Genomic DNA, 15,460 nt, shown 5'->3' on the forward strand with positions numbered 1-15,460 from the left:
TTTTTTAATGCTTGCTGGAAGCTCTGGGACGCAGAGGGTGTACCTCCGTGCCGTTAGTTCGGTACGGAGGGTATTTTTGCCCCCTTTGCGTGGTTTTTGTAGGGTTTTGTGTTGACCGCAAAGTTACCTTTCCTATCCTCGCTCTGTTCAGAAAGTTGGGCCTCACTTTGCTAAATCTAGTTCATCTCTACGTTTGTCTTTTCATCTTAACTCACAGTCATTATATGTGGGGGCTGCCTTTTCTTTGGGGGTATTTCTCTTAGGCAAGGTAGGCTTATTTTCTATCTTCAGGCTAGCTAGTTTCTCAGGCCGTGCCGAGTTGCATAGGGAGCGTTAGGCGCAATCCACGGCTGCCTTTAGTGTGGTTTGAGAGGATTAGGGATTGCGGTCAACAGAGTTCCCACGTCTCAGAGCTCGTTCTTGTTTTTTGGGTTATTGCCAGGTCACTGTATGTGCGCTGACCTCTATGTCCATTGTGGTACTGAATTACCTTTCATAACAGTACTGGAGGCCCAAAGTACTAATGATTCCCAATAGAGGGAAAAAAGAAGTTCTGAGACCATTTTTTTTTCTTTGCACTGTGTTTTGCCTTTTTTTCCCCCTAGACATTTGGGTGGTTCAGGACACAGGTGTAGCAATGGACATTAAAGGTCTGTCTTCATGTGTGGATCAGCTCACGGCAAGAGTACAAACTATTCAAGACTTTGTGGTTCAGAATTCTATGTTAGAACCGAGAATTCCTATTCCTGATTTGTTTTTTGGAGATAGAACTACATTTCTGAGTTTCAAAAATAATTGTAAACTATTTCTGGCTTTGAAACCTCGCTCCTCTGGTGACCCAGTTCAACAAGTTAGGATCGTTATTTCTTTTTTGCGTGGCGACCCTCAGGACTGGGCATTTTCTCTTGCGTCAGGAGATCCTGCATTAAGTAATATTGATGCATTTTTCCTGGCGCTCGGATTGCTGTACGATGAGCCTAATTCTGTGGATCAGGCAGAGAAGAATTTGCTGGCTCTGGGTCAGGGTCAGGATGAAATAGAGGTATATTGTCAGAAATTTAGAAAGTGGTCCGTACTTACTCAGTGGAATGAAGGTGCGCTCGCAGCTATTTTCAGAAAAGGTCTCTCTGAAGCCCTTAAGGATGTCATGGTGGGATTTCCTATGCCTGCTGGTCTGAATGAGTCTATGTCTTTGGCCATTCAGATCGGTCGACGCTTGCGCGAGCGTAAATCTGTGCACCATTTGGCGGTATTACCTGAGCTTAAACCTGAGCCTATGCAGTGCGATAGGACTTTGACCAGAGTTGAACGGCAAGAACACAGACGTCTGAATGGGCTGTGTTTCTACTGTGGTGATTCCACTCATGCTATCTCTGATTGTCCTAAGCGCACTAAGCGGTTCGCTAGGTCTGCCACCATTGGTACGGTACAGTCAAAATTTCTTCTGTCTGTTACCTTGATCTGCTCTTTGTCATCATATTCTGTCATGACATTTGTGGACTCAGGCGCTGCTCTGAATTTGATGGACTTGGAGTATGCTAGGCGTTGTGGGTTTTTCTTGGAGCCCTTGCAGTGTCCTATTCCATTGAGAGGAATTGATGCTACGCCTTTGGCCAAGAATAAGCCTCAGTACTGGACCCAGCTGACCATGTGCATGGCTCCTGTACATCAGGAGGTTATTCGCTTTCTGGTGTTGCATAATCTGCATGATGTGGTCGTGTTGGGGTTGCCATGGCTACAAGTCCATAATCCAGTATTAGATTGGAAATCCATGTCTGTGTCCAGCTGAGGTTGTCAGGGGGTACATGGTGATGTCCCATTTCTGACTATTTCGTCATCCACCCCTTCTGAGGTTCCTGAGTTCTTGTCTGATTACCGGGATTTATTTGATGAGCCCAAGTCCGATACCCTACCTCCGCATAGGGATTGTGATTGTGCTATCGATTTGATTCCTGGTAGTAAATTCCCAAAAGGTCGACTGCTTAATTTATCTGTGCCTGAGCACGCCGCTATGCGGAGTTATGTGAAGGAGTCTTTGGAGAAGGGGCATATTCGCCCGTCATCGTCGCCATTAGGAGCAGGGTTCTTTTTTGTAGCCAAGAAGGATGGTTCACTGAGACCTTGTATAGATTACCGCCTTCTAAATAAGATCACGGTTAAATTTCAGTACCCCTTGCCATTGTTATCTGATTTGTTTGCTCGGATTAAGGTGGCTAGTTGGTTCACCAAGATAGATCTTCGTGGTGCGTATAATCTTGTGCGTATTAAGCGAGGCGATGAGTGGAAAACTGCATTCAATACGCCCGAGGGCCATTTTGAGTATCTAGTAATGCCATTCGGACTTGCCAATGCTCCATCAGTGTTTCAGTCCTTTATGCATGACATCTTCCGAGAGTACCTGGATAAATTCCTGATTGTGTACTTAGATGACATTTTGATCTTCTCGGATGATTGGGAGTCTCATGTGAAGCAGGTCAGAACGGTGTTTCAGGTCCTGCGTGCTAATTCTTTGTTTGTGAGGGGATCAAAGTGTCTCTTTGGTGTTCAGAAGGTTTCATTTTTGGGGTTCATCTTTTCCCCTTCTACTATCGAGATGGACCCTGTTAAGGTCCAAGCCATCCATAATTGGACTCAGCCGACATCTCTGAAAAGTCTGCAAAAGTTCCTGGGCTTTGCTAATTTTTATCGTCGCTTCATCTGCAATTTTTCTAGTATTGCCAAACCATTGACCGATTTGACCAAGAAAGGTGCTGATTTGGTCAATTGGTCTTCTGCTGCGGTGGAAGCTTTTCAAGAGTTGAAGCGTCGTTTTTCTTCTGCCCCTGTGTTGTGTCAGCCAGATGTTTCGCTTCCGTTCCAGGTCGAGGTTGATGCTTCTGAGATTGGAGCAGGGGCTGTTTTGTCGCAGAGAAGTTCTGATTGCTCGGTGATGAAACCATGCGCCTTCTTTTCCAGGAAGTTTTCGCCTGCTGAGCGAAATTATGATGTGGGCAATCGAGAGTTGCTGGCCATGAAGTGGGCATTCGAGGAGTGGCGTAATTGGCTTGAAGGAGCTAAGCATTGCGTGGTGGTCTTGACTGATCATAAGAACTTGACTTATCTCGAGTCCGCCAAGCGGTTGAATCCTAGACAAGCTCGTTGGTCGTTGTTTTTTGCCCGTTTTGACTTTGTGATTTCATACCTTCCGGGCTCTAAAAATGTGAAGGCGGATGCTCTGTCTAGGAGTTTTGTGCCCGACTCTCCGGGTGTATCTGAGCCGGCGGGTATCCTCAAAGAGGGATTAATTGTGTCTGCCATCTCCCCTAATTTGCGGCGGGTGCTGCAAAAATTTCAGGCTAATAAACCTGATCGTTGCCCAGCGGAGAAACTGTTTGTCCCTGATAGGTGGACGAATAAAGTTATCTCTGAGATTCATTGTTCGGTGTTGGCTGGTCATCCTGGAATCTTTGGTACCAGAGAGTTAGTGGCTAGATCCTTTTGGTGGCCATCTCTGTCGCGGGATGTGCGTACTTCTGTGCAGTCCTGTGGGATTTGTGCTCGGGCTAAGCCCTGCTGTTCTCGTGCCAGTGGGTTGCTTTTGCCCTTGCCGGTCCCGAAGAGGCCTTGGACACATATCTCTATGGATTTTATTTCAGATCTTCCCGTCTCTCAAAAGATGTCAGTCATTTGGGTGGTCTGTGATCGCTTCTCTAAGATGGTCCATTTGGTACCCTTGTCTAAATTGCCTTCCTCCTCTGATTTGGTGCCATTGTTTTTCCAGCATGTGGTTCGTTTACATGGCATTCCAGAGAATATCGTTTCTGACAGAGGTTCCCAGTTTGTTTCGAGGTTTTGGCGAGCCTTTTGTGGTAGGATGGGCATTGACTTGTCTTTTTCCTCGGCTTTCCATCCTCAGACAAATGGCCAGACTGAACGAACCAATCAGACCTTGGAAACATATCTGAGATGCTTTGTTTCTGCTGATCAGGATGACTGGGTGTCCTTTTTGCCTTTGGCTGAGTTCGCCCTTAATAATCGGGCCAGCTCGGCTACCTTGGTTTCACCGTTTATCTGCAACTCTGGGTTCCATCCTCGTTTCTCTTCAGGGCAGGTTGAGTCTTCGGACTGTCCTGGTGTGGATACTGTGGTGGACAGGTTGCAGCAGATTTGGACTCATGTAGTGGACAATTTGACTTTGTCCCAGGAGAAGGCTCAACGTTTCGCTAATCGCAGACGCTGTGTGGGTCCCCGACTTCGGGTTGGGGACTTGGTTTGGTTATCTTCTCATCATATTCCTGTGAAGGTTTCCTCTCCTAAGTTTAAACCTCGTTTTATTGGTCCGTATAGGATTTCTGAGGTTCTTAATCCTTTGTCTTTTCGTCTGACCCTTCCAGATTCTTTTTCCATACATACCGTATTCCATAGGTCATTGTTGCGGAGATACGTGGCACCTATGGTTCCATCTGTTGATCCTCCTGCCCCGGTTTTGGTGGAGGGGGAGTTGGAGTATATTGTGGAGAAGATTTTGGATTCTCGTGTTTCAAGGCGGAAACTCCAGTATCTGGTTAAGTGGAAGGGTTATGCTCAGGAAGATAATTCCTGGGTCTTTGCCTCTGATGTCCATGCTCCCGATCTTGTTCATGCCTTTCATATGGCTCATCCTGGTCGTCCTGGGAGCTCTGGTGAGGGTTCGGTGACCCCTCCTCAAGGGGGGGGTACTGTTGTGAATTCTGTGGCAGAGCTCCCTCCTGTGGTCACAAGTGGTACTTCGGCTGGTTCTCTCTGTGAGCTTCCGTTGGTGGAGGAAAGTGGTACTGCGGCTTCTGAGTTTCCTTCCTCAGGTGATGTGGTGAAGTCGTTAGGTGCTGCTCTATTTAACTCCACCTAGTGCTTTGATCCTGGCCTCCAGTCAATGTTCTAGTATTGGACCTGTTTCCTCCTGGATCGTTCCTGTGGCCTGCTGCTCTGCATAGCTAAGTTCCTCTTTGCTATTTGTTTGCTGTTTTTTTTCTGTCCAGCTTGTCAATTTGTTTTTTAATGCTTGCTGGAAGCTCTGGGACGCAGAGGGTGTACCTCCGTGCCGTTAGTTCGGTACGGAGGGTCTTTTTGCCCCCTTTGCGTGGTTTTTGTAGGGTTTTGTGTTGACCGCAAAGTTACCTTTCCTATCCTCGCTCTGTTCAGAAAGTTGGGCCTCACTTTGCTAAATCTAGTTCATCTCTACGTTTGTCTTTTCATCTTAACTCACAGTCATTATATGTGGGGGCTGCCTTTTCCTTTGGGGTATTTCTCTGAGGCAAGGTAGGCTTATTTTCTATCTTCAGGCTAGCTAGTTTCTCAGGCCGTGCCGAGTTGCATAGGGAGCGTTAGGCACAATCCACGGCTGCCTTTAGTGTGGTTTGAGAGGATTAGGGATTGCGGTCAACAGAGTTCCCACGTCTCAGAGCTCGTTCTTGTTTTTTGGGTTATTGCCAGGTCACTGTATGTGCGCTGACCTCTATGTCCATTGTGGTACTGAATTACCTTTCATAACAAGGGACATGCTGAACTGTCAGTGTGTTAACAACTCGACTATCTAATCTGAGACTGCGAGGCGCTAGCTGTCTCCAAATGTTCATTATCCCAAGTGATTGTCATGCTACTTAACTGAGCTGTTTCTCCCAAACCTTTGCTAGACACGTACATTTAGTTAAGTGAGTGTGTTTCCTCTATGCCTTGAATTCTGTATTTTGATCTTTTGTTGCCTGACTTTGGACCTTGTTCCGACCATCTGTTTAACCCCTTCTGCTCTGATCTATTATCCTCCTGGTATTCTGACCTCAGAACGTTTCCTGACTACGATTTTGTCTCTTCCTTCTGTTTATGAATATGTGATGTTTCAAGACTTGTATCTACTACAAAAGATTCATATCTATCACCCTGCTAATATAGTGAATGTATATATATATATATACTAGCTATTGAACCCGTTCTACGCCCGGGTGGCGAGCATTTATATTGGTATATGGTCTCCATCCTGTCATGCGCTGCTCCATCCTGCGTCCCCATCCTGTCATGAGCTGCTCCATCCTGCGTCCCCATCCTGTCATGCGCTGCTCCATCCTGCGTCCCCATCCTCACATGCGCTGCTCCCATCCTGCGTCCCCATCCTGTCATGCACTGCTCCCATCCTGCGTCCCCATCCTGTGATGCGCTGCTCCCATCCTGTGATGCGGTGCTCCCATCCTGCATCCCCATCCTGTCATGTGCTGCTCCATCCTGCGTCCCCATCCTGTCATGTGCTGCTCCATCCTGCGTCCCCATCCTGTCATGCGCTGCTCCATCCTGCGTCCCCATCCTGTCATGTGCTGCTCCATCCTGCGCCTCCATTCTGTCATGTGCTGCTCCCATCCTGCGTACCCATCCTGTCATGCGCTGCTCCATCCTGCGTCCCCATCCTGTCATGCGCTGCTCCCATCCTGTGTCCCCATCCTGTCATGTGCTGCTCCATCCTGCGCCTCCATTCTGTCATGTGCTGCTCCCATCCTGCGTCCCCATCCTGTCATGCGCTGCTCCATCCTGCGTCCCCATCCTGTCATGCGCTGCTCCCATCCTGCATCCCCATCCTGTCATGCGCTGCTCCCATCCTGTCATGCGCTGCACCCATCCTGCGTCCCCATCCTTATGTGCTGCTCCATCCTGCGTCCCCATCCTGTCGTGTGCTGCTCCATCCTGCGTCCCCATCCTGTCATGTGCTGCTCCATCCTGCGTCCCCATCCTGTCATGTGCTGCTCCATCCTGCGTCCCCATCCTTATGTGCTGCTCCATCCTGCGTCCCCATCCTTTCATGTGCTGCTCCATCCTGCGTCCCCATCCTTATGTGCTGCTCCATCCTGCGTCCCCATCCTTTCATGTGCTGCTCCATCCTGCATCCCCATCCTTATGTGCTGCTCCATCCTGCGTCCCCATCCTTATGTGCTGCTCCATCCTGCGTCCCCATCCTTATGTGCTGCTCCCATCCTGCGTCCCCATCCTGTCATGCGCTGCTCCATCCTGCGTCCCCATCCTGTCATGCGCTGCTCCCATCCTGCGTCCCCATCCTGTCATGTGCTGCTCCATCATGCGTCCCCATCCTTATGTGCTGCTCCATCCTGCGTCCCCATCCTTTCATGTGCTGCTCCATCCTGCGTCCCCATCCTTATGTGCTGCTCCATCCTGCGTCCCCATCCTTTCATGTGCTGCTCCATCCTGCGTCCCCATCCTTATGTGCTGCTCCATCCTGCGTCCCCATCCTTTCATGTGCTGCTCCATCCTGCGTCCCCATCCTTATGTGCTGCTCCATCCTGCGTCCCCATCCTTATGTGCTGCTCCATCCTGCGTCCCCATCCTTATGTGCTGCTCCCATCCTGCGTCCCCATCCTGTCATGCGCTGCTCCATCCTGCGTCCCCATCCTGTCATGCGCTGCTCCCATCCTGCGTCCCCATCCTGTCATGTGCTGCTCCATCCTGCGTCCCCATCCTTATGTGCTGCTCCATCCTGCGTCCCCATCCTTTCATGTGCTGCTCCATCCTGCGTCCCCATCCTTATGTACTGCTCCATCCTGCGTCCCCATCCTTTCATGTGCTGCTCCATCCTGCGTCCCCATCCTTATGTGCTGCTCCATCCTGCGTCCCCATCCTTATGTGCTGCTCCATCCTGCGTCCCCATCCTTATGTGCTGCTCCATCCTGCGTCCCCATCCTTATGTGCTGCTCCATCCTGAGTCCCCATCCTTATGTGCTGCTCCCATCCTGCGTCCCCATCCTGTCATGCGTTGCTCCATCCTGCGTCCCCATCCTGTCATGCGCTGCTCCCATCCTGCGTCCCCATCCTGTCATGTGCTGCTCCATCCTGCTTCCCCATCCTTATGTGCTGCTCCATCCTGCGTCCCCATCCTTTCATGTGCTGCTCCATCCTGCGTCCCCATCCTTATGTGCTGCTCCATTTTGCATCCCCATCCTTTCATGTGCTGCTCCATCCTGCGTCCCCATCCTTATGTGCTGCTCCATCCTGCGTCCCCATCCTTATGTGCTGCTCCATCCTGCGTCCCCATCCTTATGTGCTGCTCCATCCTGCGTCCCCATCCTTATGTGCTGCTGCATCCTGCGTCCCCATCCTTATGTGCTGCTCCATCCTGCGTCCCCATCCTTATGTGCTGCTGCATCCTGCGTCCCCATCCTTATGTGCTGCTGCATCCTGCGTTCCCATCCTTATGTGCTGCTCCATCCTGCGTCCCCATACTGCCTCTGACCTGCTCGGCGCCGAGTGCTGGGGGGCCTGAGCAGGCGGGGACAACGGCACGCTGTGGGGGTCAGGTGCCGGTATCGCCGCCAGCTCAGGCCCCCCAGAACTTACTATATTCACCTGTCCTGCGTTCCAGCGCTGGGCGCCGCCATCTTCCCGGTCTCCTGGCTGTGACTGTTCAGTCAGAGGGCGGCGCCGGCGCGCATTAAGCGCGTCATCGCGCCCTCTGAACTGAAGGTTACAGGCCGAAGACCGGGAAGATGGCGGCGCTCAGCGATGGAACGCAGGACAGGTGAATATAGGCGATACTCACCCTCCTGGCGGTCCCTGCTTCTCTGTTGGAGATCGCGGTGTGCGTTCAGTGTGAACGCACACCGCGGTCTCCCGGGAGCGTCACTCTGTGAGGCCCAGACTGCGCCGGCGCTTGCGCCTGCGCAGTCTATAAAGGCTTCGGACAGAGTGACGCTCCCAGCGTTATATTATAGATATATATATATAACAATTCTGCTGTCATACAAATGAAAATAAGAACTTAAACCTGTACTATAGGTATAAGAAAAAGTAATGACTGTAAAAAACTGGACACACTTGTTAAATAGCCGTTATACATTCATACATCACTTTATATTGTTAGATGATTTTTACACATTTTTCCCAAGAGATAAACTTCATCCTATATAACACTATATAATACTCTTCATCATACATAACACATGTAAGTATCATTATCTTGTACCCCAAGTTTGTGTCACTATTCAGGATCCCATTTGTCAGGTTCTCTTTTATCCTATACCTCCAAGTGTCATCGTCAATCACTTCTACCCCAAAATATTGAAGAAATTGTTCTTTACTTATTGTAGGCGTTTCATAAATCTAGTAAGACAGGGAGATATAGAACAAGTAACAGACCAGTTATATAGCATAGATAAAAGAATAGATATGAGATATTGATACAGATTTCAAGCAGATGATGTCATTTGTCACTTACTGTTAGGGCTGGCGGAACGCACCGAGTAAATATAGAGATGTTATTTGGTGCGTTCGCAGTCCGGGGTCCACTGTGCAGGAAAAGAACCTGCTGCTGGCAAACAGCGGCACAATATGGCGGTAGAAGCGAACTCTGTTGCTTCACGGAGTCGCTATAAGGAAAGGACTGTGTCCAGTTAAACTCCACAGGAATACACAGTAACTGCTGAGCAGATAGCAGCTTGTGGTCACGCAGTCCAGGAGGCAAACATACAATCTCCTCACCGGAGGAGCCGGTATTCTAGTGGCTTATTTCAGCCGGGGCCCTGAAACCAAACACACAGTCTCCTCACCGGAGGAGCCAGTATTCTAGTGGCTTATTTCAGCAGGGTCCCTGAATACACACAAGCGTGACCACACTGGTGCAAAACTCATGTCATACATTGATACTAGCGCATGGCCGTGCGGCCATGCGAACCTTATATAGCTGCAGCACATACAGGACCTTCCAAGAAGGACCAATGAGAGGCTGCCACAGAGCCTGAGGAACAACAGGACCTTCCTGGAGAACCAATGGGTCTTGCTGCAGTATCTGAGCATGTGACCCTCGATCTCCAATGAGAGATCTTACCCTGGGCATGCTCAGGAGGGGAAAAGCAGGACTTAGTCCCAAAAGCATCTGCTCGCCGCTGCCCAACACTGGCTTCAATGGCAGAAGCTGGAAAAGCAGCAGTAACCCTTTGCACAGAGTCAGACTGAGCGAGACGCTGGGACCGACGTCTCCACTGAGCAGTCTCCACTGTGGCAGGAGAAGAATGGGAGACTGCAGCGGAGATGGCCCGGGATTCCCCTTGTGCAGAGGCGGGAACTCAACCCCTAACAATACCCCCCCCTCCTTGGACCTCGCTATGCTCAAAGGCAGCAATGAGCTGCGGAGCCCGAATGTGCTCAGCAGGCTCCCAGGACCTGTCCTCAGGACCATAACCCTTCCAGTCCACCAAATAAAAATTTTTGCCACGTACCACCTTGCACCTCAAAATAGCGTTCACCTCGTAATCGTCCGTAGACGAACCCGATGTCCCAGCAGATGACTCGGAAATCCGGGACATGTATCATGTATACGGGTTTCAAGAGGGACATATGAAAGGTGTCGGTGATACCCAGGCGTGGTGGAAAGACTAAACGATAGACCACATGGTTAACCTGTTCGAGGACCTTGAAAGGACCCAAGTAGCGAGGTGCAAACTTAGTGGACTCAACTCGCAGCCTGATGTTACGGGCGGAGAGCCACACCAGGTCGCCAGGAGCAAAGGTCGGAGCGGGGCGCCGATGTGCATCGGCGGAGGACCTCATTCTCTCCTTGGAGGCCCGAATGGCATCCTGAGTGTGGTCCCAAATCCCGTGCTTCCACAGCCCAGTCTGCCACCCTAGAGTCGGCGGAAGACACGGGCATAGGCACAGGTACCCACGGATGCTGGCCATAATTAGGGAGGAATGGGGTTTGTCCAGTGGAGTTGACCACGGCGTTGTTCAGCGCAAACTCTGCCCACAATAGCAAGAATGCCCAGTTATCCTGCCTGGCTGAGACAAAATGTCACAGATATGTGACCAAGGTCTGGTTTGCCCTCTCTACCAACCCATTTGTCTCAGGATGATATGCGGAAGAGAGATTTAACTCAATGCTGAGAAGATGACAAAGCTCTCTCCAGAACCGAGATGCAAACTGGGGACCCCGGTTACTGACAATTTTGTCCGGCATACCGTGTAGGCGGAAGATGTGTTTCATAAACAACGCTGCCAAGGCCCGTGCAAAAGGTAACCGTGGAAGCGGGACCAAATGCACCATTTTAGAAAAATGATCTGTGATAGCCCAAATGATGGTACAGCCACGAGACTTGGGCAAACCCACCACAATGTCCATCCCGACCATCTCCCAGGGCCTGTCTGCCACCGGCAAGGGATAGAGTAACCCTGCTGGCCGTTGTCGAGGAGACTTATTTATTGCGCAGGAGACAACACGCCTGAATGTAATCTCTGACATCATGGACCATATGTGGCCACCAGTATGACCTCGCCAGCAGCTCAGATGTCCTCTTTGTCCCAAAGTGTCCTCCCACCCTGGACGAATGAGCCCAAGAGAGAACCTCATGTCGCAAATTAATGGGTACAAAAGTCTTATCCGGAGGCACAGACTCTAGCGAAACCGGAGCTACGGTTCTCAGACTCTCAGAAGGGACAATAAGCCGAGGCTCCCCTTCCTCCTCCTCAGATGACACAACAGAGCGAGAGAGGGCGTCAGCACGAATGTTCTTCTCCCCAGCGAGAAAATGGAGGGTGAAGTGGAACCGGGAGAAGAACAAGGACCATCTGGCCTGGCGAGAATTTAGCCGCTGGGCTGTTTGCAAATATAACAAATTTTTGTGGTCCGTGAAGACTTGAAAGGGAAAGCTAACCCCCTCCAAGAGATGTCTCCACTCTGAGAAAGCCAACTTCATCGCTAGCAACTCCCTGTCCCCGATGGAATAATTCCTCTCCGCTGGTGTGAAGGTCTTGGAGTAGAAGAAGCAAGGATGCTTCCGACCTTGAGCATCTTTTTGGAAGAGGACTGCTCCTGCACCAACGGATGAGGCATCCACCTCCATTATAAACGGCTTATCTACATCGGGACGATGTAGAATGGGAGTGCTAGCAAAATGAGACTTAATAGAAGAGAAGGCCCTGGAGACCTCTTCAGACCACAATTTGGGATTTGCTCCCTTCTTGGTGAGGGCTACCAAGGGAGCTACCAAAGTTGAGAAGTGGGGGATGAACTGGCGGTAATAATTAATGAACCCCATAAAGCGCTGCACCGCTTTAAGAGAATGGGGTTCTTGCCAGTCCATCACAGCCTGTAGTTTGGCAGGATCCATAGCCAATCCCTGGGCGGAGATGATATAGCCCAGGAAAGGTAAAGACTCCTGCTCAAACATACACTTCTCCAACTTTGCATAGAGGGAATTTGCCCGTAAGAGGTCGAAGACTCTGCCAACATCTCTCCGGTGGGAGTCAATATCTGGAGAGAAGATGAAAATATCATCCAGATAGACTACGACCGAGGTGGAGAGCATATCCCGGAAGATGTCGTTGACAAAGTCTTGGAAGACGGCTGGGGCATTACAGAGCCCGAAGGGCATCACCAGATACTCATAGTGCCCATCCCTGGTATTAAACGCCATCTTCCATTCGTTCCCCTCACGGATGCAAATCAGGTTATAAGCACCCCACAGATCTAATTTGGTAAATACCCTTGCTCCCCGTAGCCTATCAAAGAGCTCAGAAATCATGGGCAACGTGTACTTATTCTTAACGGTGATGGCGTTAAGACCCCTGTAATCTATGCAAGGACGTAATTCTCCATTCTTCTTCTGCACGAAGAAGAATCCCGCCCCTGCAGGTGACACTGACTTCCTAATGAACCCACTTGCCAAATTTTCCTGGATGTATTGGGACATTGCCTCTGTCTCCGGGAGTGAGAAGGGATAGACCCTTCCCCGAGGAGGTTCTGCTCCAGGCAAGAGATCAATAGGACAGTCATAGGGGCAGTGAGGCGGAAGGGTCTCCACAGCCTTTTTGGAGAATATGTCTGCATAGGACCAATAGCATTTGGGAAGGGAAGAAAGATCTGCGGGTATCTCGGTGGTAGAAACCTGAACGCACTCTCTCACACATCTGCCCTTACATGAATCACTCCAACCCAATATCCTCCCAGAGGTCCACTCAATATGTGGGGAGTGAAAACAGAGACAGGGTATTCCCAGCAGAATTTCGTCCATTCCCTCGGGAAGGACAAGAAGGGAAATAATCTGGTGGGAAGGGGACATGGATAATGTGAGAGGGACAGTCTGGTGTGTGATCTGAGATGGAAGTGTCGACCCATTTACTACCCTGACAGTCACCGGTTTGGCAAGCATCACCAGAGGTATTGCATGGCGCAAAGCAAAAGCCGAGGACATGAAATTCCCCTCTGCTCCAGAATCCACTCTAAGCTCGACTGTTAGAGAGTAAGAGCCTAATATGAGTGTCCCTTTGAAGGACAGCTTGGAGGAAAATGCTGCTGTGTGAACCTCCTCCAATGGTTACTAGACGCGATCGTTTACTCGACCGCCGTGGACATTTATTGGCATAATGTCCATGTTGGCAATTTCTGCAAACCATGGGTACTCGAGCGGTCCGAGACTTAGGTCCCACTCGAGAAACCTCCATGGCCTCATGGGAGTCGGACGCCTGAGCGGAAGATTCTAGAGGTTTGGCGAAGGTGGGAGCCAGCCAAAATCTCTGCCTACACTGGGCCCGCTCCAACCTCCGCTCGTTAAAATGAAGGTCGATGCGGGTAGATATAGAAATAATCTCTTCCAGTGTGGCGGGAATCTCCCTGATGGCCAAGGCGTTTTTCACATGGTCTGCCAGTCCTCTCCAGAACACCAGAATAAGGACTTTATACGGCCATTACAGCTCAGAGACAAGAGTCCGGAAGTGGACGCGAACTGGCTGACCATGGACGAACCCTGTGTTGTTGCCAACAATTGGAGCGCGGTATCGTGGGTGACACGAGGTCCCAAAAAGACCTGTTTCAGAGCATCCAGGAAGAGAGGAGCACTCTGCGCCACACGATCATTGCGCTCCCATAGCGGCGTTGCCCACTCAAATGCCCTGCCTGACAAAAGGGATAAAATAAATCCCACGTTCGCCCGTCCCGTAGGAAAACGTGCAGCCAGGAGCTCAAGATGTATGGAGCACTGACTCACGAATCCCCGACATAGTTTACTGTCACCAGCAAACTTGTCTGGAAGCGGGAGACGGGATAAAGTCGGAGTAGGGGTGGCAGAGGACAAACTGGCTGCAGCTACACTTGTAGCCTGAACAGGGACTGCGGTAACATCCACAGCTGAGGTTGTGCGCTCGAGAGCCGCCAACCTACCCTCCAGCTGCTGGATGTACTGCTGTAAACGCTGATCGTCTGCCATTTACCAGCCAGACTCTGGCGCTAGCATACTGTTAGGGCTGGCGGAACGCACCGAGTAAACATAGAGATGTTATTTGGTGCGTTCGCAGACCGGGGTCCACCGTGCAGGAAAAGAACCTACTGCTGGCAAACAGCGGCACAATATGGCGGTAGAAGCGAACTATGTTGCTTCACAGAGTCGCTATAAGGAAAGGACTGTGTCCAGTTAAACTCCACAGGAATGCACAGTAACTGCTGAGCAGATAGCAGCTTGTAGTCACGCAGTCCAGGAAGCAAACATACAATCTCCTCACCGGAGGAGCCGGTATTCTAGTGGCTTATTTCAGCCGGGGCCCTGAAACCAAACACACAAGCGTGACCACACTGGCGCAAAACTCATGTCATGCATTGATACTAGCACATGGCCGTGCGGCCATGCGAACCATAGCTGCAGCACGTACAGGACCTTCCTAGAAGGACCAATGAGAGGCTGCCACAGAGCCTGAGGAACAACAGGACCTTCCTGGAGAACCAATGGGTCTTGCTGCAGTATCTGAGCATGTGACCCTCGATCTCCAATGAGAGATCTTACCCTGGGCATGCTCAGGAGGGGAAAAGCAGGACTTAGTCCCAAAAGCATCTGCTCGCCGCTGCCCAACACTGGCTTCAATGGCAGAAGCTGGAGAAGCAGCAGTAACCCTTTGCACAGAGTCAGACTGAGCGAGACGCTGGGACTGACGTCTCCGCTGAGCAGGCTCCACTGCAGCAGGAGAAGAATGGGAGACCGCAGCGGAGATCGCCCAAGATTCCCCCTCTGCAGAGGCGGGTACTCGACCCCCAACACTTACTTTTTAATAAATAAATCTATATATCAGAGTGATAAATAAAGATATAAAATATTATATTTCTCTATTGTTTATTATTATTATTATTATTACTACTACTATTATTATTTATTTATATAGCACCATTAATTCCATGGTGCTGTACATGAGAAAAGGGGTTACGTACAGGTTTATAGATATTGTTTACAGTAAAAAAATTTACAATGACAGACTGATACAGAGGGAAGAGGATCCTGTCCTTGCAGACTTACATTATACGGTATTAGGGCTAGTGGAATGCACCAAATAATTAGAAAGATAGTGTAAAGTGTGTTCGCAGCCTGTGGTCCACCGTGCAGAGATGGAACCTGCTGCTAAGTAATGACGGACTTTATGGCAGTATAATATGAATTCACACATGGGTTAACTTCACCCAGTATGAAGAAAGTGA

Source organism: Ranitomeya imitator, chromosome 1 (assembly GCF_032444005.1).
Source record: "Ranitomeya imitator isolate aRanImi1 chromosome 1, aRanImi1.pri, whole genome shotgun sequence".
Taxonomy (NCBI): domain Eukaryota; kingdom Metazoa; phylum Chordata; class Amphibia; order Anura; family Dendrobatidae; genus Ranitomeya; species Ranitomeya imitator.